We start from the raw sequence: 25,109 nt of genomic DNA on the forward strand, positions 1-25,109 counted from the left end.
AAAAGGTCAGTACTGAGGGAGTGCTACATAGTGAAAGTGTCAGTTCTGAGTGAGAACTATTTCAGAGGATCAGTACAGAGAGAGTGTTGCACTGTCAGAGAGTCAGTACTAAGGGAGCACCACACTGTCAGACGTTCAGTCTAGAGGGCAAGCCACACTATCAGTGGATGTGCACTAAGAGAGCACTGCACCATCAGAGGATCAGTACTGGGGGAGTGCCTCATTGCCAGAGGGTCAGTACTGAGGGAGTGCTGCACTGTCAGAGGGTCAGTACAGAGAGAGTGCAACACTGTCAGATGGCCAGTACTGAGGCACTGCTGGACTATCAGAGGTGCAGGACCGAGGCAGAGGTTCAGTAACTGAGGGAGTGCTACACTGTCAATGGGTCAGTACTGAGGGAGTGCTACACTTCAATGAGTCAAACCTGAGGGAATGCTGTACTGCCAGAGTGTCAGTTCTGACGGAGTTCTGTACTGTCAGAGGTTTTGTCCTGAGATTGAGCCACACTGTCAGAGGGCCAGTACTTAGGGTGCGCTGCATTGTTCGAAGGTCAGTACTGAGGGTTTGACACACTGTCGGAGGGGCAGTATAGGGCCATTTCCACACTGTCAGATAGTCAGTACTGAGGGAGTGCATCACTATCAGGGAATCAGTGTGGAGGGAGTGCTGCATTGTCAGAGGATCAGTGTGGAGGGAGTGCTGTATTGTCAGAGTCAGGACAGAGGGATTGCTGTGTAGTGAAAGGGTCAGTAATGATGAAGTGCGCACTCTCTGATGGTCAGTACTAATGGATGGCCATGCTGTCAGAGTATCGCACTGTGAGAGGGTTACTACTGAGGGAGCGCTGCACTGTGAAAGGGTTAGAACTGAGGGAGCACCGCACTCTGAGGGGATTAGTACTGAGGGCGCGTCACGCTATGGACTGCTGCATTGCCAGAGGGTCAGTACTGAGAGAGTGATGTACTGTCAAAGGGTCATTACTGAGGGAGCGCGACACGGTGAGTGTGTCAGTTCTGAGCGAGTGTTGTTTCAGAGGGTCAGTTCAGGGAGAGTGCTGCACTGCCAAAGGGTCAGTACCGAGTGAGTGCTGCACTGCTAAAGGGAGTGCTGGACTATGCAGAAATGAGGCAGTGCCGCACTGTCAGAGTGTCAGTACTGAGGGAGTTCTGCTCTGTCGGAGGGTCAGTACCGAGGGAGTGCTACACGGTTCGAGCATCTGTATTGATGGAGTGCCACATTGTCGGGGGGTCAGTACTGAGGGAATGCCACACTGTATGAGTGTCTTTTTTTTTCTTAACAAAAAAGTTGGTCTTTACTGAAATCCAAACAAACTTGAGTACATTCATTGACAGTAATCTGGTCAAAGTGTTTTAACCTAAATGTCACCAATGAAATGTTTGGTCTGTTATAGTACAATTTTAAAACAAATAAGTAAGCCAGTATATTTTACACTGCAATCCTTTGAATCTCAATGTTTACGTTTTACTTGTTCTTGCAGGTGAAGTACTATGATTTGTCAGCTCCACATATGGAAAAAAAAACAAATTTCCAAAGTGCCAATCTCTCTCGACCTTAAGTATCCATGTAAAATTATTTTTTTCACAAATATGTCTTGGAATATTGCAAAACAAATATTTTCAATAAATGGCCTCAAACACTTTTTATCTTTCATTTCAAAGTAAACAACTTTCAGAAACTGATTACTATATTGACACTTGTATAGAGTAAAATGATAAATTATCAGATCTTCTGTTAGTTGAGATCTTGTCTTCCGAATAATACCTTCTCATTATATTAAAAAAAAGAGAAAATCAACCACTTGCTGTAACACTAAAGGGATAGTACTGTGGAAATTCATATATGACGTTCAGCGCTTCATTGTAAAGATGGAGATCAAAACTGCTTTTGTCCTCTCGGAAAGGAGCATAATATGCAGCCTTGATGGTGGCTTTTGGTGTGATCTTTTTAACCACTTCAATGACTCCACTCAACTCCTCATCAAGTGGATCAGTCATTTCGACTGTTACATTCTTCTCATCACCATCTGACAGAACAAAGGAAGTCCCAGAGGGGTGAACCTTCTGAACTCTGCCCACGAAACAAACGGCTCTCCCGGTAAACCGCGAGACCAAGCTCGGGTTAATCCTCGTGCGCGGACCCTCCAGATCGTCCGCCATTTACTCCCGTTTGTCTTTCCCCTGCAACCACGAACCTCCCGCTATTTGGCGGGAATCGTTGACTATTCTCTCCACACTCACTTCCACCAGGCACACTGTATGAGTGTCAGTACTGAGGAAATGATGCACTGTAGAAATGTCAGTACAAAGAGAGTGCTGCAGAATCAGAGGGTCAGTACTGAGGGAATGCTGTTGTGTTAGAGTGTCATTTCTGAGGGAGTGCTGCAGTGTCAAAGGAGCAGTGCTGAGGGAGAGCTGTACTGTCAGAGGTCAGTACTGAGTGATCGCAGCATTGTCAGAGGGTCAGTACTGAGGGATTGCAGCACCGTCAGGGGCACAGGGCTAAAGAGCATTTGCACTTTTAGAGCATCAGTTCTGAGGGAGTACTGAATGATCAGAGGATGCGCCACATTGTCTGAAATTCATTATGAAGGTGCGCCACACAGTGTGAGGGTCAGTATACATGCAATGCCACAGTGTCAGAGGGTCAGTACTGTGGGAGTGCTGATGTGTCATAGGAACAGTACTGTGGGAGTGTCGCACTGTCAGAGGTCCAGTACTGAGAGAGTGCTGCACTGTGAGAGGGTCAGTACTGAGGGAGTGCTGCACTGTGAGAGGGTCAGTACTGAGGGAGTGCTGCACTGTCAGACTGTCAGGACTGAGGGAGTGCTGCACTGTGACTGGGTCAGTATGGAGGGAGTGCTGCAGTGTCGTAGGAACAGTACTGAGGGAGTGTCGCACTGTCAGATGGCCAGTACCAATGGAGTGCTGCCTTGTCAGAGGGTCAGTACTGAGGGAGTGCTGCACTGTCAGAGGGTCAATACTGAGGGAGTGCTGCACTGTCAGAGGGTCAGTACTACAGGAGTGCTGTGCAGTAAGAGGGTCATTAGTGAGGAAGTGCTCATTCTGTGAGGGTCAGTACTAAGGGATCAGCATGCTGTCAGACTGCCGCACTGTGAGAGGGTTAGTATGTGGGAGTGCCGCGCTGTGTGTCTGACAGTCAGTACTGAGGGAGCACCGCGCTGTGTCACAGTCAGTCCTGAGGGAACACCACGCTGTGAGGGGGTTAGTACTGAGGGAGCACCGCGCTGTGGGTCAGATAGTCAGTATTGAGGGCCTGCTGCATTGCCAGAGGACCAGTACTGAGTAGTACTACACTCTCAAAGGGTCAGCACTGAGGGGGCAGTGCACTGTCAGATGTTCAGTCCAGAGGGAATGCGACACTGTCAAAGGATCTGTACTGAGAGAGCACTGCACCGTCAGAGGGTCAGTGCTGAGAGAACACTACCCTGTCAGAGGGTTAATACTGAGGCATTGCTGTACTATCGGAGGTGCAGAATCGAGACAGTGCCACACTGTCAGAGGATCAGCACCCAGGGAGTTCTGCTCTGTCGGAGAATCAGTACTGAATGAATGCTGCAGTATCAGATGGTCAGTACTAAGGGAGTGCTGTGGGGCAGTCACGAGGGAATGCAGCCCTGTCAGACGGTCAGGGAAGTGCCATACTGTCGGAGGGTCAGTACTGAGGGAGTGCTGCACTGTAGAAATGTCAGTACAGAGAGAGTGCTGCAGAGTCAGAGGTTCAGTATTGAGGGAATGCTGTGGCGTTAGAGGCTCACTTCTGAGGGAGTGCTGCAGTGTGAAAGGATCAGTGCTGAGGGAGTGCTGCACTGTCAGAGGGTCAGTACTGAGAATATACTGCAATGTCAGAGGATCAGTAATGAGGGAGTGCTGCACTGTCAGATGGTCACTACTGAGGGAGTGCTGCACTGTCAGAGTGTCAGTACTGAGGGAGTGCTGCACTATCAGAGTGTCAGTACTGAGGGAGTGCTGCACTGTCAGAGGGTCAGTACTGAGGGAGTGCTGCACTGTCAGAGGGTCAGTACTGAGGGAGTGCTGCACTGTCAGAGGGTCAGTACTGAGGGAGTGCAGCACGGTCAGAGGGTCAGTACTGAGGGAGTGCTGCACCATGAGATGGTCAGTACTCAGGGAGTGCTACACTGTGAGAGGGTCAGACCTGAGGGAGTGCTCCACTGACAGAGGATCAGTACTGGGGGAATGCTGCACTTTCAGAGGGTCAGTACTGAGGGAGTGCTCCACTAATAGAGGGTCAGTACAGAGGGAGTGCTGCACTCTCAGACGGTCAGTACTGCAGGAGTGCTGCACTGTAGAAATGGCAATACAAAGACAATGCTGCAGAGTCAGAGTGTCAGTACTAAGGGACTGCTGTGTAATCAGAGGCTCACTTCTGATGGAGTGCTGGACTGTTAAAGGATCAGTGTTGAGGCAGTGCTGCACTGTCAGAGTGTCAGTACTGAGGGAGTGCTGCACTGTAGAAATGTCAGCACAAAGAGACTGCGGCAGAGTCAGCGGGTCAGTATTGCGGGAATGCTGTGATGTTAGAGGCTCAAGTCTGAGGGAATGCTGCAGAGTGAAGGGATCAGTGCTGAGGGAATGCTGCACTGTCGGAGGGTCAGTACAGAGTGATCGCTGCACTGTGTGGGGCGTAGGACCAAGGGAGTGCTGCACTGTCACATTGTCAGCATGGAAGGAGTGCTGCACCGTCGGAGGGTCAGTACGGAGGGAGTGCTGCACTGTCAGAGGGTCAGTACTGCGGGAGTGCTGCACTGTCAGTGGGGTCAGTACTGAGGGAGAGCTGCACTATCAGAGGGTCAGTACTGATGGAGTGCTACACCGTCAGAGGGTCAGTACTGAGGGAGTGCTGCACTGTGAGAAGGTCAGTACGGAGGTAGTGCCACACTGTCAGAGGGTCAGTACTGAGGGAGTGCTGCACTGTCAGAGGGTCAGTACTGAGGAAATGCTCGTTCTTATAGAGTCAGTACTAAGGTATCGCCATGCTGTCAGAGGGTCAGTACTGAGGGGTCACCGCACTGTTGGTCAGTCAGCATTGAGAGCCTGCTGCATTGCCAGAATATCTGTACTGAGGAGAGCTACACTGTCAATGGTGCACTGTCTGATGGTCATTACTGAGGGGGTGCTGCACTGCCAGAGGGTCAGTACTGAGGGAGTGCTGCACTCTCAGAGGGTCAGTACTGAGGAAATGCTCATTCTCAGAGAGTCAGTACTAAGGTATCGCCAAGCTGTCAGAGGGTCAGTACTGAGGTATCACCGCACTGTTGGTCGGTCAGTATTGAGAGCCTGCTGCATTGCCAGAATATCTGTACTGAGGAGCGCTACACTGTCAATGGTGCACTGTCTGATGGTCATTACTGAGGGAGTGCTGCACTGCCAAAGGGTCAGTACTGCGGGAGTGCTGCACTGTCAGAAGATCATTACTGAGGATGTACTGTAATGTCAGAGGGTCAGTGCGGAGAGAGTGCTGCACTGTTAGAGGATCAGCACGAGGGAGTGCTGCACTGTGAGAGGGTCAGTACTGAGGGAGTGTTGCACTGTGAGAGGGTCAGTACTGAGGGAGTGCTGCACTGTGAGAGGGTCAGTACTGAGGGAGTATACTGCACTGTCAGAGGGTCACAACTGAGGGAGTGCTGCACTGTCAGAGGGTCACTACTGAGGGAGTGCTGCACTGTCAGAAGATCAGTACTGAGAATATACTGCAATGTCAGAGGGTCAGTACTGCGGGAGTGCTGCACTGTCCGATGGTCAGTACTGAGGGAGTGCTGCACTGTCAGAGGGTCAGTACTGAGGGAGAGCTGCACGATCAGAGGGTCAGTACTGATGGAGTGCTACACCGTCAGAGGGTCAGTACTGAGGGAGTGCTGCACTGTGAGAGGGTCAGTACGGTGGTAGTACCACACTGTCAGAGTGTCAGTACTGAGGGAGTGCTGCACTGTCTGAGGGTCAGTACTGAGGATATACTGCAATGTCAGAGGATCAGTAATGAGGGAGTGCTGCACTGTCAGAGGGTCACGACTGAGGGAGTGCTGCATTGTCAGAGTCTCAGTACTGAGGGAGTGCTGCACTGTCAGAGGGTCAGTACTGAGGGAGTGCTGCACTGTCAGAGGGTCAGTACTGAGGGAGTGCTGCACTCTCAGAGGGTCAGTACTGAGGAAATGCTCATTCTCAGAGTGTCAGTACTAAGGTATCGCCAAGCTGTCAGAGGGTCAGTACTGAGGGGTCACCGCACTGTTGGTAGGTCAGTATTGAGAGCCTGCTGCATTGCCAGAATATCTGTACTGAGGAGCGCTACACTGTCAATGGTGAACTGTCTGATGGTCATTACTGAGGGAGTGCTGCACTGCCAGAGGGTCACTACTGAGGGGGTGCTGCACTGCCAGACGGTTAGTACTGAGGGTGTGCTGCACTGTCAGTGGTTCAGTACTGAGCATGTGTGGCACTGACAGAGGATCACCGCACTGTCGGAATGTCAATACTGACGGCCTGCTGCATTTCCAGAGGATTTGTACTGAGAGCGTGCTGCACTGTCAGAGGGTCAGTACCGAGGGAGTGCCAAACCGTCAGGAGTGCAGGACCAAGGGAGTGCTGCACTGTCAGAGTGTCAGAACTGAGGGAGTGCTGCACTGTCAGTGGATCAGTATGGAGGGAGTGCAGCATTGCCTGAGGGTTAGGACGGAGGAAGCACTGCACTGTCAGGGGGTCATTACTGAGGGCGCGCTGCACTGTCAGCGCATCAGTCTGGGGGATACATGCATTGTAAGAGAGTCAGTACTGAGTGAGTGCCACACTATCAGATGGGCTGAATGGCCTAATTTCTGCTCCCATGTGTGTGGTCTAAGAGGAATATCTGAAATTGTTCAGTACATTTCTGCTTCTGCTTCCTACATACCCTGCTCAGCAATGATTCCCACGTCCAGATTCCAAATTCAAACAGACCGTCTTCAATAGGTTATTGAACCTGAAGAGGTACCACCCTCTTTTCCCAGGGATCGAGTTTTCATTTCGTGTGACTGACCTGCCAGCTCAAAGGGATATTTTCATGCTGCAGGTCTGAGGTTTATTCCTCAGCTTCCATGTGCTCATCCCAAATGAATCCCACTGCCCAAACTCAGCACAGTCGTGTGTTCCTTATTTCTGAGCTTCCCAATGCTAATCCACACTCCTCCAAATCGTATTGTAGGCTCATTGCCTGGGAGAGAGGAGTGCGAAGAGAGGAAATAAAAATCTGAAAGGACTTTACAGTGACATGAAGGGTGAATTGATAATGAGAGAAAGAGTAGGTTGTGGAACACAGTGAGAATGTGTGCATGGACCCAGAGGCTACAGTGAATGGATGCATTTTGTCAGTGTTCATTGGGACAGGGTTGATATGAAATTGTGAAGATGCTCTGTGATACAATTAAATGAATGAGCATATATATAGAGAGAGATGGTTCTGAGTGGTGTGGCCTTCTTACAACCCAATAAATCTCCAAACAGATGCATCTCAGTTTACCGAATGAGGTGATGGAGGAAGGAGCAGGTACACTTGCAAACATCTTCAAATCCCCTCTGGCCACAGGAGAGGTGTCGTCAGACTGACCATGTGGTACTGTTGTTCAAGAAGGAGCATGAGATATACCAGGCAGCTACAGGCCAGTCAGGCTAATATTGTGGGTGGGAGGTCTGTTGGAAGTAATTTTGGGAGAGAGAATTAATCAGCATTTAAAGAGACTGGAGTTCATGAAGAACAGTCAGAATGGTTGTGTTAAGGGGAGGTCAGGTCTGACCAATGGGATTGCAGTTTTTAAGGAGGTGACCAGGTGTGTAAATAAGGGCAATACTTTCCTGTCATCTGCTTGGAGGTCAGTAAGGCTTTTATCAGGACCCATACTGGAAACTGATAGTGAACATAAAAACTCAAGATCCAAGGAATTTGGCGCAGAATGCTGAGTGGCAGGAATCAGTCAGTGATGGCCCAATTAGAAATCTCTGTCTGTTCATGTCTCACTGTTGGGGTCTTACTGATGTGGTTGATAGAAAAGATTTAGATTTGAATGTTGGAGGGTTAATCATTGGGTTTATGAATGATATGAAGATTGGTTGGGTGATAAATACTGAGGATGATAGCCTTAGATTACAGAAGGATGGAGATGGCCTTGTGGGCGGCACGGTGGCACAGTGGTTAGCACTGCTGCCTCGCAGCGCCGGAGACCCGGGTTCAATTCCCGCCTCAGGCGACCGACTGTGTGGAGTTTGCACGTTCTCCCCGTGTCTGCGTGGGTTTCCTCCGGGTGCTCCGGTTTCCTCCCACAGTCCAAAGATGTGCAGGTCAGGTGAATTGGCCATGCTAAATTGCCCGTAGTGTTAGGTAAGGGGTAGATGTAGATGTAGATGTAGGGGTATGGGTGGGTTACGCTTCGGCGGGGCGGTGTTTCCACACTGTACGTAATCTAATCTAATCTAAAAAAAAAAAAATGGACCGATCAGTGACAACGTGTGAGGTGCCTGAAGACTGGACGGTGGTTAATGATGGGCCATTATTGAAGTAAGGCTGCAAGGAACAGCCATTGAACTATGGAGCTGTGAGCCTGTGGCAGTGGTGGGTAAGCTGTTGGAGGGCATTCTGAGAGACAATTTACATGCATTTGGAAAAGCAAAGATTGATTAGGGATGGTCAGCTTGGCTTTGTTTGTGGAAATGATGTGTCCAAGTTGATAGAGCTTTTGAAGGGATGACCAAGGAGACAGATGAGAAGGTTTCACATGGGAGGTTGCTTAGTAAAATGTTGGATGACATGGCATCCAAGGAGAGAGGACAGCACAGTGTCTCAGTGGTTTGATTCGAACTCCCGGTGACTGTCTGTGTGGAGTTTACACATTCTCTCTGTATCTGTGCGGTTTCCCTCCAGGTGATCCAGTTTCTTACCACCGCCCAAAGATGCCATGGGAAATGCAGCATTACAGGGATAGAGTAGAGGATGTGAGTCTGGGTGGGATGCTGTTCAGACAGTCAATGTGGAGCCAATGGACCGAATGGCTTGCTTCTACACTTAGGAATTCTAAAATTAATACAGAGAGACTAGTAATGTTCTGGGGACCTGGGCTCCAATCTTGGACAGGGGTGAATGTGGGTCCTTACAGTCTGAAGGGGTTTGAACGCAATCTGAGGGGGGAGCAGGGCTACATCCTGAAATGTTGAAGATGTGAATGTTTTGTGGAGCTACTGTCTAAGGGGCTTTGGGGGTTAAACACAACAAAGTGACGCTTTCTTCGGTATTGAGGGAGAAATATCTGAGGAATTGAGGGAGCATTATTAGAGCTACTGAGCGAGAACTATCTGAGCTATTGAGGGAGCAAATTTTGAGGTATTTAGGGAGTACTATCTGAGGTACTGAGGGAGCATTATCTGAGGTATTGTGGGAGCACTTTCTGAGGTATTGAGGGTGAACTATCTGAAATTTGAGGGAGCACTTTCTGAGATATTGAGGGAACACTATCTGAGGTACTGAGGGAGAACTATCTAAGGTACTGAGGGAGCACTTTCTGAGGGATTGAAGGAGAACTATCTGAGGTATTGCGAAAGCACTTTCTGAGGTACTGAGGGAGCACTATCTGAGGTACTGAGGGAGCACTTTCTGAGGTATTGAGGGAGAAGTATCTGAGGTATTGAGGGAGCACTATCTAAGGTATTGAGCGAGAACTATGTGAGGTATTGAGGGAGCACTATCTGAGGTATTGAGGGAGAAATATCTGAGGTACTGAGGGAGCAATGTCTGAGGTATTGAGGGAGACCTATCTGAGGTACTGAGGGAGAACTATGTGAGGTACTGAGGGAGCACTTTCTGACGTATTGAGGGAGCACCATCTGAGGTACTGAGGGAGAACTATCTGAGGTATTGAGGGCTTCACTTTCTGAGGTATTGAGGGAGCACTATCTGAGGTACTGAGGGAAACATATCTGAGGTATTGAGGGAGCACTTCCTGAGGTACTGAGGGAGAACTATCTGTGGTATTGATGGAGCACTATCTGAGGTATTGAGGGAGAACTACCTGAGGTACTGAGGGAGAACTATGTGAGGTATTGAGGGAGTACTATCTGAGGTATTGAGGGAGAACTATCTGAGGTATTGAGATAGAATTATCTGAGGTATTGAGCGGGCACAATCTGAGGTATTGAGGGAGCACTTTCTGAGGTACTGAGGGAGCGCTTTCTGAGGTATTGAGGGAGAACTATCTCAGGTACTGAGGGAGCACTATCTGACATATTGAGGGAGAACTATCTGGGGTATTCAGGGACCACTATCTGAGGTACTGAGGGAGCACTATCTCGTGGTACAGAGTGCAGCGGATAGAAAGGAACAGATGTAATTTCCTGATCATTTCCTCAGGGTCCCCGAGGCACTCTGGTGTTGTAATTTGAAATGGAAGCCACTCCCCATTTCAGAAGATTCAGATCATTTTAAACAATTAGTGAAAAATAACAGCAGCATGTGTCTGAAACATGGTTTGGGGGAAAACTTTCATCAATCTATTATCACTTGTTGCTTGGAGACGATTTAGAAAAGCAGGCACCCAAACAGACTAATGCTGTCGATGCAAGAGGTGGTGCACAGGAAGATCCAACAAGTCATCTGTAGCTGCTGTCTGTCTCCCTGGAGCAGTCATCATGTGAGATCAGGGTTCAGTCCTCGGAGAAATCATTTCTCCAGCAATACCTCAACCATGCCTTTACAGCCGTGTGTGTGTGTGTATGTGTGTGTGTGTGTGTGTGTGTGTGTGTGTGTGTGTGTGTGTGTGTGTGTGTGTGTGAGTGTGTGTGTGTGTGTGTGTGTGTGTATGTGTGTATGTGTGAGAGAGAGAGACAGAGAGAGAGAGAGAGAGAGAGAGAGAGAGAGACTGCCCGTGTTTGTGTGTGTGAAAGAGTGGATGCATGTGTATCTCTGTGTGTCTGTATATGTGTGCGTGAGAGAGAAAGTGAATGTTCATGTGAGAGTGTGTGGCTGTGTGTGTTTGAGGGTGTGTGTGTCTCTGTGTGCATGTGTGTGAGTGAGGGTGTGTGAGAGAGAGTGTGTATGTGTGTGAGAGAGAGTGTATCTGTGTGTATGTGTGTGTGAGAGTGTGTGTGTGTGAGTGTGTGTGTGTGTGTGTGTGTGTATGTGTGTATGTGTGAGAGAGAGAGACAGAGAGAGAGAGAGAGAGAGAGAGAGACTGCCCGTGTTTGTGTGTGTGAAAGAGTGGATGCATGTGTATCTCTGTGTGTCTGTATATGTGTGCGTGAGAGAGAAAGTGAATGTTCATGTGAGAGTGTGTGGCTGTGTGTGTTTGAGGGTGTGTGTGTCTCTGTGTGCATGTGTGTGAGTGAGGGTGTGTGAGAGAGAGTGTGTATGTGTGTGAGAGAGAGTGTATCTGTGTGTATGTGTGTGTGAGAGTGTGTATGTGTGTGTGTGTATGTGTGTGTGTGTATGTGTGTATGTGTGTATGTGTGTGAGAGAGAGAGAGAGCGAGAGAGAGAGGCTGCCCGTGTTTGTGTGTGTGAAAGAGTGGATGCATGTGTATCTCTGTGTGTCTGTATATGTGTGCGTGAGAGAGAAATTGAATGTTCATGTGAGAGTGTGTGGCTGTGTGTGTGTGTGTTTGTGTGTGTGAGTGTGTGTCCGTGTGTGTATTTGAGGGAGCGTATGTCTATGCGTGTATGCGTGTGTGAGAGATATAGTGTGTGCTTGTGTGTGTGTGTGAGAGAGAGTTGTGCCTGTGTGTGTGTGTGTGTGTGTGAGTGTTTCTGTTTGAGGGAGCGTGTGTCTGTGTGTGTGAGAGAGCCTGTGTGTGGCGGGGTCCTTTGTCTGTGTGTGTTTGAGGGAGTGTGTCTGTGTGTGTGTTTGAGGGAGTGTGTGTGTGTCTGTGTGTGTGAGAGAGAGTTGTGCCTGTGTGTGTGTGAGTGTTTCTGTTTGAGGCAGCGTGTGTCTGTGTGTGTGTGAGAGCCTGTGCGTGGCGGGGTCCTTTGTCTGTGTGTGTTTGAGGGAGTGTGTCTGTGTGTGTGTTTGAGGGAGTGTGTGTGTCTGTGTCTGTGTGTTGTGTGTGTGTGAGAAAGAGTTGTGCCTGTGTTTATGTGAGTGTTTCTGTTTGAGGGAGCGTGTGTCTGTGTGTGTGAGAGAGCCTGTGTGTGGCGGGGTCCTTTGTGTATGTGTGTGTGAGAGTGTGTCTATGTGTGTTTGAGGGAGTGTGTCTGTGTGTGTGTGTGAGAGAGAGAGAGTTGTGCCTGTGTGTGTGTGTGTTGTGTGAGTGTTTCTGTTTGAGGGAGCGTGTGTCTGTGTGTGTGTGAGAGCCTGTGTGTGGCGGGGTCCTTTGTCTGTGTGTGTTTGAGGGAGTGCGCCTGTGTGTGTGTTTGAGGGAGTGTCTGTGTCTGTGTGTGTGTGTGTGTGTGTGTGTGTGTGAGAGAGAGAGAGAGAGAGAGAGAGAGAGAGAGTTGTGCCTGTGTTAATGTGAGTGTTTCTGTTTGAGGGAGCGTGTGTCTGTGTGTGTGAGAGAGCCTGTGTGTGGCGGGGTCCTTTGTGTATGTGTGTGTGAGAGTGTGTCTATGTGTGTTTGAGGGAGTGTGTCTGTGTGTGTGTGAGAGAGAGAGAGAGAGTTGTGCCTGTGTGTGTATGTGTGTGTGTGTGTGAGTGTTTCTGTTTGAGGGAGCGTGTGTCTGTGTGTGTGAGAGAGCCTGTGTGTGGCGGGGTCCTTTGTCTGTGTGTGTTTGAGGGAGTGTGCCTGTGTGTGTGTTTGAGGGAGTGTGTGTGTCTGTGTCTGTGTGTGTGTGTGTGTGTGTGTGTGTGTGTGTGAGAGAGAGAGAGAGAGAGAAAGTTGTGCCTGTGTTTATGTGAGTGTTTCTGTTTGAGGGAGCGTATGTCTGTGTGTGTGAGAGAGCCTGTGTGTGGCGGGGTCCTTTGTGTATGTGTGTGTGAGAGTGTGTCTATGTGTGTTCGAGGGAGTGTGTCTGTGTGTGTGTGTGTGTGTGCGTGTGTGTGTGTGTGTGTGTGAGAGAGAGAGTTGTGCCTGTGTGTATGCGTGTGTGAGAGTGTTTCTGTTTGAGGGAGCGTGTGTCTGTGTGTGTGAGAGAGCCTGTGTGTGGCGGTATCCTTTGTGTATGTGTGTGTGAGAGTGTGTCTGTGTGTGTTTGAGGGAGTGTGTGTGTTTGTGTGTTTGAGGGAGTGTGTGTGTGTGTGTCTGTGTCTGTGGGTCTGTGTGTGTGTGTGTGTGTGTGTGTGTGTGTGTGTGTGTGTGTGTGTGTGTGTATGTAAACTAGCCAATCTTATTGGGTGCTCATGAATATAAAATCCAGCTGCTGTTTCAGGTGAGGTGGTCCTCGTGTCTCCAAAGACACAAAGGCTGCAAGAGTGAGTTAACTGGGGGAAAGAGAGTGCTGTTCATTCCAGTGGGGATTCATCCAGTAAACCTTCCCCACACACTAACATTCCTCTGACAATGCAGTGACTAGTCCTGCACACAGTGCTCCAGGTACAAACCAATGTAATGTCACCGTAGTCTTACCAGAGCATGGGACAGCTCCTCATTACAGAGTGGTGTCTGGTGGGGATTTAATCAGATGGTCACTATGGCCCAGCTGAAGGCAGAGGTTGGGAAGGAGAGTCCTTCAGGGTAATGCCAGCTGGTGTGGGAACTGAACACACGCTATTGGTTTTACTCTGCATTATAAACCCACTGACCAGCCAACTGAACGAACTGACTTCACTCCAAGAGCATGTCCTGTATAACCCAATCATAGCCAGCCTGCACCTCAATAAGAGCCAGGAGCAAGGCCATTCGGCCCCCACCCTAACCCAGAAGGGAGAGTACGGGAAGCTGATGAAGGAAACAAGCCCCTCCCATGTGGCCTTCTGAAATGGAGCTGGAGGACAGGGCAGACCTGGCCTGCTGTTTGCTTCCCCGAGTCTGGCCTGCTCCACCTTACAGTGCGAGACTGAGGGGAACCTCAAGGAGATTTCACTTCTCACTGAGAGGCTGCAACTCCAATCCAAATCAGACTGGTTCCCTCCGAGACTCACGGAAGAGTGCAGCCCTCTATAGATCAGGGCCTTGTGGAGTCATAACCTCCAGTGTGGGGACCAAGAGCTGGGAGGTAGTGTTAAGAACATAAGACCATCCGAAATAGGAACAGGAGGAGACCATTCATCACCTCGAGCCTGCTCTACTATTCAATAGGATCGTGGATGATTCAACATTTGATTTGGGAGCTGAAATTAGGACAACATAGAGACGACAATCAAATTATTCTACCATGAGGAATCATCAGACGAGAGCACACACACACGCACACACACGAATTGTGGGATTCAGGCTGTCTGTGGGAACGGGGATAGACAAAGGAGCAAAATGCTAGAGAGGGATCTGATCCCACAGATTTCACTGCTTCCCTCTCTCTCTGCAGCTCTCCTGTCTGTTTCTGCGTTCCCAGTTCTCTCTCCCACATCTTTCCTTCAATCCCTATCTCTCACTATCCTTCACATCTCTGTCCTGTTTACATTTCCCAGTAGATTCCCTTCCCCCTTTGTCACCTCACCAGGTTTTTCAGGAATGCTTAATCATTCAGTCTTTCACAAAACTAACACCTTGCTCATCTCTCTCTGCATCTGTCTCTCAGCTCTGTGGGATCTTGCTCTTTCTGTCTGTACATCACTCTAGCAACATCACAGGCCCCACTACCACCCCACTCTCTCAGCTCTATCTCTCTGCTGTTGCAACTCCTCTCTCTCTCTCTCTCTCTCTGTCCTATATCTCTCCCTGGGATTTCTGTCTTGCTGTCTGCCTGAACTTCTCTCCCTGTCTTTCTCTCCCCATTTTCACCTTGTATCTGTCTGACATTGTATTTCTCTTGCTGGAGTTTCACTCTCTCTCTCTCTCTCTGTCTGTCTCTGTCCTGCTCTTTCTCAGTTCTTCTCACTTCCTCTACCCCCCTCTGCCTGCCTGTCTTTCTCTTGTTCTCTCCCTCCCTCTCACTGTCTGTCCATCCATCTCTCTTTCTCTCCTGTAGTTTCTCTCCCTCTTTCTCCCTGGACCCCTCTGCTCTGTCCCAGTGACTGGAGGAAGGGGCATTGGGAAGAGTTTGCCTCAGTGCCTGCTCTCTCTCAGGTTTTACCCCCACTGTAGGGGAGGAACATGAAGTACTTTTCTGAGTGAGTCTGAAATAGAGAAAAAGAAGAGAGAAAGGGAGAGTGACAAAAAGAGAGAGAGACGTGGAGAGAATGGAGATGGAGAAAGTGGAGCGAGAGAAAGGGGCAGTAAGAGTCAGGGACGTGGAGTGAGAAAAGGACAGAGTGAGAGAGACAGGGAGAGAGAGAGAGAGAGTGAGAAGGACATATATTGAGGGAGAAGGACAGTGTGTGAACTTGGCGATGGTTTCAGAGTGGGATCTTGCTGTGCATTACTGCAGTCAGTCAAAAGGTGAGTTAGTCTCTGCACTATGTCCTCCAGCCCAGGGGCTGTGAGTCTGCATGGGAAGGGGAAGAGTGGAAGACATGGAGGAAGTGGGACAGCCAGAGACAGGGGGAGGGTTTGATGGGGCTTTGGGGTTGGTGGAGGAAGAAGGGGCTGTTCTCAGAGAGAGATGGAGGGAGGGATAGCATGTGATGCAAAATCTGAGACAGGGTGGAGAAAAGGTCTCCACAGGAAGGATAGTCAATGAGGCCATTCAGGGGCCAATCCTGAGGATCCTGAACCGGTCCAGGATCATTTAATGGGAGAGAGGGGATGATGGGCAGAAAGGACTCCATCTGTGATACAAACCTTCTGTAATTCTCGGACTGGGATCTTGATGTACATTAAAATCGTCCCAGGCGAGTCAGTCAACCCAGACTCATTTACCTGTGTGAGAAAGTGAGGACTGCAGATGCTGGAGAGTCAGAGTTACAAAGTGTTGAGCTGGGGAAGCACAGCAGGTCAGCCAGGAGAGTCGATGGTTCAGGCCTGACCTGCTGGGCTTTTCCAGCTCCACACTTTTCCACTCAACTCCCTCTGCCCCAGGGAGTGGGGCTCACAGCAATATTGGGGGGACAGCAAAATATTTGAGGGGGGCACAGTTGGTAAGGAAGGTATTTGGGAGGGAAGGTATTTGGGGAAGGGAATAAATTTGGGAGGAGAGTTAAAATGAGGGGCAAATGTTTTTAGGGGGGGTCAAAATTGGGTGAGCACTTTCAGGTCTGAAATAAAGAAAAAGAGAAAGGGAAGGTGAGAAAAAGAGAGAGAGGTAGAGCGAGTGGGGATGGAGAAGGGGGATGAGACAAAGATGGGGCAGAGACAGACAGTGAGAGGGAGGGTGTGAGAGAAAGGCAGATTGAGAGAAAGAGACAGACAGGGAGAGAGAAGGACAAAGAGAGAAGGGGAAGTCAGACTGAGACAAACAGGCGTTAAAGCATGGACAGACTGAAGGGGTGACACTCAGTATTCCAGTTGGTTCCAGCTCTCTCTCTCTCTCAATGGTTTTTCACACTCCCTATCTCTCATGCTCCTGGGGTTTCCTTCAGCTTGTCTCTCTCTCCCTCTCTCTCTCCCTCTCTCTGGATGGTGAGCTGGTCTCTGTCCCTTGCCATGTTGGTCACCTCAGAAAGCCTCCAGAAAATTCAAGAGATCAGTTTGCAGGTGATCCCTGGTTTTGTTCATTTCTGGATGGTTTCCCAGAACTTTCTATACTTCTGGCCAATTCGGAGAATCAGTTAATAGTTTGAAGCGTTGCTAATCATTTGGATGGCTTGTTCCTGTTAGTTTCTTTGTGTAGCAGGACAAGGTGCCTTCCTGTTTGGGCCCTCCTTTGTTTGGTGGAGACGTTATTAGGGATATGTCTGCCCAGGGGAACTGTTGCCTTTTACATTATGCTGATGGGATAACCATCTGGATGCTGTCTGGCTTTTGTGATTTGGGGGTATAACTTGTCCAATATACCCAGCATCTCTTGTCTGTCTATCTGTGTTTTAGCAAGGAGGCAGCAACATTTCACCCATTCCCCCTCCCCCACCCAGTCTTTTGAATAGAAAGAAGCTTATACAATGAATTACAAACCTAATTTTAAAAGCTGGTTATGTTTGTTGTCAGAGTAGCCTGCTATTTGAGCGAAAACCATTTTGTACATTGGTCAAACCGATTGTTATATGGCTGATAAGTGATACCATAGAATCCCTACAGAACAGAAACAGGCCCTTCAGCCCATCGAGTCCCCAATGACCCTCTGAAGAGAATCCAACTCAGGTCCATCCCCTGATGATATCCCTGAAACCCTTCATTTCCCATGGCTGTTCCAGCTAACCGGAATATCCCTCGACACTACGGGCAATCTTTTAAAATCCCATCCATTGAACAGTGGGAGAAAACCTATACAGATGTAGGGAGAATGTACAAACTCCACACAGACAGTCGCTCAGGAGTGGAATCAAACCCAGGTCCCTGGCGATGTGAGGTGACAGTGCTAACCATTGAGTGACTGTGGCTCTCCAAACTGTTTCGACAAAACATATTCCATTCTGAGAATCCATACAAAATTGTGATGCATAGCCAACATCCAGTGAGCAGAATAACTGCAAGTGAATGAGACCTGCTGGCTCAAACTCCAGGAATTCCTTCCCGAAGGACATTGTGAGTCCACCACCTGCAACAGTTCAAGGAGGCAGCTCACCACCAAAACCAGCTCCCGAGCAGCTACGGACAGGCAATCAATACTGGGCCCAGCCAGGAACACTCAAACACTGCAAATGGATGAAACTAAGGTGATCACCCGGGGAGTTCCATCTACCTTCCAGTCCCTGGGGGTGTATCCAGGCATGATTTACCATGATCGTACCCATCTGTTACAGCCTGCAATCCTAACCACCGGTATCCCGAGATATATCAAGGTGAGTGCAGTTAGGACCACAGCCGATGTGAGAGGAGCCGAATTCGTTAATGACAGGCGATGGGAATGCCATGGTATGGCCTGTTCCTTCACATTTACGTAAGTGTGGTCCCAGTCAATGTCCCCTCTATCTCCACAGCATGTGGGAGGGAATCATGATAACCCATCCAAATACCTTCTTTAATGTAATTCCGATACATTCGACTTCAAAGATCCCCATCCTAACATTGTCACTTGGGATAATTTGAATCCCTCGCACCAAGCCCAGTGCCCCACCGAAAGTGTCCTTACAGCTGTCATTAACCCAGCCCTTGGTGAGCTGCTGTAACTGACAGTGAGACATGTTCGTGTGGGTGTTCTCCTGGAACAAATATTTACGCTGTTTGTCACTAATCCGGGATGGGACTTTTCTCGAGCAGTGAGGACTGCTGCCTTCATTTCATCATGGATGTCCCTCCCTCACTGTTGTCCCTTAGGGAGGGCTGAATGGCCTGGTGGACAAAGTAACATGGTGATTAATTTAATTTGTTTGTCAGCATCCAGTCCGTGTATGACAGACTGTCGGTCTGTCTCAACCAAAAATGTATCTGGGTTTGAGACAGGATCAAACAGAGTGGCCTTTTTAGTGCTGCCCACAAGCTGGGTGCCTGGAACGGCTGTTGTGTATGGAGTAAGACCATCAGCTGTTTGACACTGGGTAACCACAGGATTCATGGAATCTGAGTTCAGCTGTGGGCCAGAACTGGGGGCAAAAGGTGCAGTTACCTGGGAGACAGGCAGTGGGAGTCCCCATCTGTGAGCGGGTGTGGATGTGTCAGTGTGGGGCCTATCATTATCTCCCTGGGGAGGTAGAACCCCAAAGGCACACATTATCCCATTCTGGGAGGAGTCCTGGTTCCCTAGGGATTGTATTTGCTCCTGGCACCTCCTACTGTGGCCTGATGTGTGTTGCTCCGTGTTGCAGGTGAACAGGACCCATGCAGCTGCTTGGAGCTCATACACTGTCCTTCCAGATTGTCAATGTAACCTGAGGCTGCTTCCCCATCCCCAGAGACCCTCCTTTCACTGGATTGGGCTCTTCCCAATTGGAACTGGAGTAGTCCCATGTGGGTGAGATTTTCCTGTAACATTCTGTCCTGCTCCTTGTGTAGGAGACCTAGCTGTGTCACCCCCTGTAGGTTTCCCTGGGGTGACCGGATCCCAGCTGCCCTATCCCAGCCGGGGGTCCTCCAGGCTATCAGCAGTGGAGTGAGCTTTCCAGCTTCCTTCCCTGGTTCTCTATGGGCATCTCACAACAGCTCCTGTATCAGGAAGCCTTCACTGCAAGGCCAGGCTGGCTTCCTGTGAAATTCTGCAGGACTGTTTCACATTTGTACCGGCTCGTGTTCCTATTGCTTTTGCTGCTTCGGTATTATGGGACACCTGGGTATGTTCATAGAGTCATAGAGTTCGACAGCATGGAGACAGGCTCTTTGGCCCAAACTGGTCCATCCACACTAACCCCGTTTCCCTGCACTTGGCCCATATCCTTACAATACTTTCCTCTCCATGTATTTGTCCAAGTGCCTTTTAAATGTTATTAAATGAATCCTCCTCGACCACTTCCGCTGGAAGTTCATTTCATATGTGTACCTCTGGGTAAAAGCATTGTCCCTCAGGTTCCCTTTTCTTCTTTCCCCTTTCACCTTAAACTGATGCCCTTTCATCCTTGATTCCCCAAGCCTTGGATAAAGACTGAGTGTATTCACCCGATCCATGACTCCCATGACCTTATACACCTCTATAAGGACACTCCCTCAGTCTCCTACACACTAAAGAAAATGTCCTTGCTTGTACAACCTCTCTCTATATCTGTCTAGTTGAGGTCTGGCAACATCCTTGTAAGTTTCTTCTGTACTCTTTTCAGTTTAATAACATCCTTCCGATAGCAAGGTGGGCAAAATTGAACACAATACTCTGAGTGCGGCGTCACTAACATTCTGCACAACTACAGCAGAACTTCCCAACTTCGATATTCCATGCCCTGACTGGTGAAGGCCCAGTGTGCCAAAAGCCTTCTTCACTGCCCTGTTTCCCTGAGTTCAGAGAGCCGTGCTCCTGGAATCCAAGGTCCCTCTGTTCCACTACACTCCTTCAGGCCCTACCATTCACCATGAAACACCTGTCTTGATGTGACTTTCCAAAATGCAAGATCTCGCCCTTGTCTATATTAAACACCATTTGCCGTTTCTCAGCCCAATTCCCCAGCTGATCAAGGCCATGTTGCAATTGCTGAGAACCTTCCTCACTTATTTTAGTGTAATCTGCAAACTTTCAAATCATGCCTTAAACATCCTCATCCAAATCATTGATATAGATGACAAACATCCATTGGCCTAGCACTGACCAGCTCAGCGACACAATGGCTCAGTGGTTAGCACTGCTGCCTCACAGCACCATGGATCTGGGTTCAATTCCAACCTCACAGGATGGTCTGTGTGTGTTAGATCCTGTTAGGGTTAGATTTCCTACAGTATGGAACAGGCCATTTGGCCCAACAAGTCCACACCGACCTGCCGAAGAGTAATCCATCCAGAGCCATTCTCCTTACCCAATATTTACCCTGGACGAATGCACCGAGCACTATGGACAACTTAGCCTGGCCAATTCATCTGACATGTACATTTTTGGCTTGTGGGAGGAAACCGGAGCACCCAGAGGAAACCCACACAGATATAGGAAGAATGTGCAAACTCCACACAGACAGTCACCCGAGGCTGGGTTCAAACCCGGGTCCCTGGCGCTGTGAGGCAGCAGTGCCAACCACTGAGACACCATGCCAACCCAACTGAGTTTGTATGTTCTCCCCGTGTCTGCGTGGGTTTCCTCCGGGTGCTCCGGTTTCCTCCCACAATCCAAAGATGTGCAGGTCAGGTAAATTGGCCATGCTCAATTGCCTATAGTGATCATGGATGTGTAAATAAGTTGCATTAGTCAGGGGTTAATGTAGAGTAACAGGGTACGGGAGTGGGTTTGGGTGGAATAATCTTCAGAGGGCCAGTGGGCTTGTTGGGCCGAAGGGCCTGTTTCCACAGAGGAGGGATTCTATGATTCTATAACCGCTGAGGCACACCACTAGTCACAGGCCTCCAGTCTGACTGTTACCCTCTGCTTCCAGCCATCAAGCCAATTGTGTACTCAGTTTACTCATGGACCCTGGATTCCATGCGATCTAACCTTCCAGAGAAAGGTACCATGTGGAACCTTATCAAAGGCCTTCCTGAAATCTGTAGAGTCTACATGTACTGGCCTGCCCTCGTCAAACTTCCTGATCACTTCATCAAAGAACGCTAACAAATTTGTGAGGCATGGTCTCCCACACACAAGGCTATGCAGACTATTCCCAATCAAATGTTGTATTTCCAAATGCATAGCATATTCTCAAGTAATTTACTTACCATGGATGTTGGATTTACTGATCTATAGTTCACAGGTTTTCCTTTGCAGCCCTTCTCGAACAAGGGCACAGCATTTGCTGCCCTCCAAAATCTGGGACCTCACCCGTGGGGAATGTTGATGCAAAAAGATCAGCCAGGGACCCCACAATTTCTTCTCTCGCCTCTTGCAGTGTTGTTGGATATATTTGGTCAGGAGATTTATCCACGTTCATACATTCTAATACATTCAACACATCCTCTTCTGTGATATGGACTGTCCCCAAGAGATGATCACTAACTTCCCCAAATTCCCAAGCCTTCATGTGCTTCTCCACGGTCAACACAGAGGAGAAATAACTCTTGTGATTCTGCATATACATATCCATGAAGAGTCCTATTCTCTCTCTAGTTATTCTTTTTCTTTTAATATACTTCAAGAGTCTCTTTGGATTCACCCAAATTTTCTCAGCCAATGTCATCTGCCCTCCTGATTCCCTTCTTCAGGAAACTCTTGTATCCCCTATGTATCCCCAGGGATTCCCTTGACCCCAGCTGCCTGTACCTGAGCCATGCCTGCTTTTTTTCTGGTTAAAGCCTCAATGTCTCTTGTCATCCAGGGTTCCTTATTCCTGCCAACCTTGCTCTTTACACTCACAGGAACGTACACATCTTGAACTGTAGCTGTCCCACATTTAAAGAGCTTCCACTTGCCAGAGGTCCCTTTGCCTACAAACAAACTTCTCAAACCAACCCCTGCAAGCTGCTGGCTCACTCCGTCAGAATGTGCTTTGCCCCAATGTAGAACTAGCACCTGGGGAACATTCTGTCTCACTCCACAATGATTACAATATTAATAGATCTATGGTCACAGGTTCCAAGTGCTCCCCCACTGTCACCTCACTCCGAACCTTCTGGTTGGGTTGTTTACCTTGTTTTTAGAAATAACTGGACAACACCATCAGCATCTCAATGTGCACTTGTGAGATTTTATCACTTCCAAGAGAAGGAATGGGACCCAGAAATCTGTATTTAATCTGGCTCCTATCAAAATTCCCAGAGAGAGTACTGCCAAGGTTATCAGTGTTCCCAGCTAACTACAGCAAGGCACAGAAAGGATTCAAAGTGAATCATCACTGGAACGGTTCTCATGTAAATATTCCAGATTAGTTTGAGAATGGACTTAGATCTGGAGGAAAGCTTCCTCGGAGTGCCCCCATCGAACACTCTGGAGATTGACAGCACATAGTGTTATCTCAATGTTGTCACAGTCAAATACACAAAGGAGAAAGTGAGGACTGCAGAAGCTGGAGATCAGAGCTGAAAATGTGTTGCTGGAAAAGTGCAGCAGGTCAGGCAGCATCCAAGGAGCAGGAGAATCGACATTACGGGCATCAGCCCTTCTTCAGGAATTTCCTGAAGAAGGGCTGATGCCCGAAACGTCGATTCTCCTGTTCCTTGGATGCTGCCTGAACTGCTGCGCTTTTCCAGCAACACATTTTCACTTAAATACACAAAGGACAGGATTAATTATTAATACCTGCATCTCTCTGACCTGATCTGGGAGAGATGGGTCGGGAGGGGGAGATTACTTTGTTGGGTGGGGATCAGTCAGGGAGGGGGAGATTGCAGTGTTGGATAGGGATTAGTCAGGGAGGGGAGAATGTAGTGTTGGGTAGGGATCAGTCAGGGGGGATATTGCAGTGTTGGGTAGGGATCAGTCAGGGAAGGAAGAATGTAGTGTTGGGTAGGGATCAGTCAGGGAGGGGGAGATTGCAGTGTTGGATAGGGATTAGTCAGGGAGGGGAGAATGTAGTGTTGGGTAGGGATCAGTCAGGGGGGATATTGCAGTGTTGGGTAGGGATCAGTCAGGGAAGGAAGAATGTAGTGTTGGGTAGGGATCAGTCAGGGAGGGGGAGATTGCAGTGTTGGAAAGGGATCAGTCAGGGAGAGGGGAGATTGCAGTGTTGGTTAGGGATCAGTCAGGGAGGGGGTGAGTGCAGTGTTGGGTAGGGATCAGTCCGGGAGAGGAGAGATTGCAGTGTTGGTTAGGGATCAGTCAGGGAGGGGGTGAGTGCAGTGTGGGGTAGGGATCAGTCAGGGAGGGGGAGATTGCAGTGTTGGGTAGGGATCACTCAGGGAGGGGGAGGTTGCAGTGTTGGGGAGGGATCAGTCAGGGAGGGGGTGAGTGCAGTGTTGGGGAGGGATGAGTCAGGGAGGGGGAGATTGCAGTGTTGGGTAGGGATCATTCAGGGAGGGGGAGATTGCAGTGTTGGGTAGGGATCAGTCAGGGGGGATATTGCAGTGTTGGGTAGGGATCAGTCAGGGAGGGGGAGATTGCAGTGTTGGGTAGGGATCAGTCAGGTAGGGGGAGATTGCAGTGTTGGGTAGGGATCAGTCAGGGAAGGGGAGATTGCAGTGTGGGGGAGGGATCAGTTAGGGAGGGGAGAATGTAGTGTGGGGTAGGGATCAGTCAGGGAGGTGGTGACGGCAGTGTTGGGTAGGGATCAGTCAGGGAGGGGGAGATTGTAGTGTTGGATAGGGATCACTCAGGGAGGGGGTGATTGCAGTGTTGTGTAGGGATCAGTCAGGGAGGGGGAGATTGCAGTGTTGGGTAGGGATCAGTCAGGGAGGGGGAGATTGCAGTGTTGGGGAGGGATCAGTCAGGGAGGGGAGAATGTAGTGTTGGGTAGGGATCAGTCAGGGAGGGGGAGATTGCAGTGTTGGGTAGGGATCAGTCAGGGAGGGCGTGATTGCAGTGTTGTGTAGGGATCAGTCAGGGAGGGCGAGATTGCAGTATTGGGTAGGGATCAGTCTGGGAGGGGGAGATTACAGTGTTGTGTAGGGATCAGTCAGGGAGGGGGAGATTGCTGTGTTGGGTGGGGATCAGTCAGGGAGCAGGAGATTGCAGTGTTGGGTAGGGATCAGTCAGGGAGGGGGAGATTGCAGAGTTGGGTGGGGATCAGTCAGGGAGGGGTTGAGTGCAGTGTTGGGTAGTGATCAGTCGGGAACGGGAAGATTGCAGTGTTTGGTAGGGATCAGTCAGGGAGGGGGAGATGACAGTGTTGGGAAGGGATCAGTCAGGGAGGGGGAGATTGCAGTGTGGGGTAGGGATCAGTCAGGGAGGGGGAGATTGCAGTGTTGGGTAGGGATCGGTCAGGGAGTGGGAGATTTCAGTGTTGGGTCGGGATCAGTCAGGGAGGGGTTGAGTGCATAGAACATAGAACATAGAAGAATACAGCGCAGTACAGGCCCTTCGGCCCTCGATGTTGCGCCGATCAAAGCCCACCTAACCTACACTAACCCACTATCCTCCATATACCTATCCAATGCCCGCTTAAATACCCATAAAGAGGGAGAGTCCACTACTGCTACTGGCAGGGCATTCCATGAACTTACGACTCGCTGAGTGAAGAACCTACCCCTAACATCAGTCCTGTATCTACCCCCCCTTAATTTAAAGCTATGCCCCCTTGTAATAGCTGACTCCATACGTGGAAAAAGGTTCTCACTGTCAACCCTATCTAACCCCCTAATCATCTTGTACACCTCTATCAAATCACCCCTAAACCTTCTTTTCTCCAAAGAAAACAACACCAAGTGCCTCAGCCTTTCCTCATAGGATCTTCCTACCATACCAGGCAACATCCTGGTAAACTTCCTCTGCACCCGTTCCAGTGCCTCCACATCCTTCCGATAGTATAGCGACCAAAACTGCACACAATATTCCAGATGCGGCCGCACCAGAGTCATATACAACTGCAGCATGACCTCAGGACTCCGG

At 49.3% G+C, this 25,109-nt stretch overlaps 1 pseudogene; it reads right to left on the reverse strand.

The window, feature by feature from the left end:
- Positions 1-1,313: 1,313 nt before the first annotated feature.
- Positions 1,314-2,262, reverse strand: LOC140458606 (replication protein A 14 kDa subunit pseudogene; annotated as a pseudogene).
- Positions 2,263-25,109: the final 22,847 nt, after the last annotated feature.

Source organism: Chiloscyllium punctatum, chromosome 33, assembly GCF_047496795.1.
Source record: "Chiloscyllium punctatum isolate Juve2018m chromosome 33, sChiPun1.3, whole genome shotgun sequence".
Classification (NCBI taxonomy): Eukaryota; Metazoa; Chordata; class Chondrichthyes; order Orectolobiformes; family Hemiscylliidae; genus Chiloscyllium; species Chiloscyllium punctatum.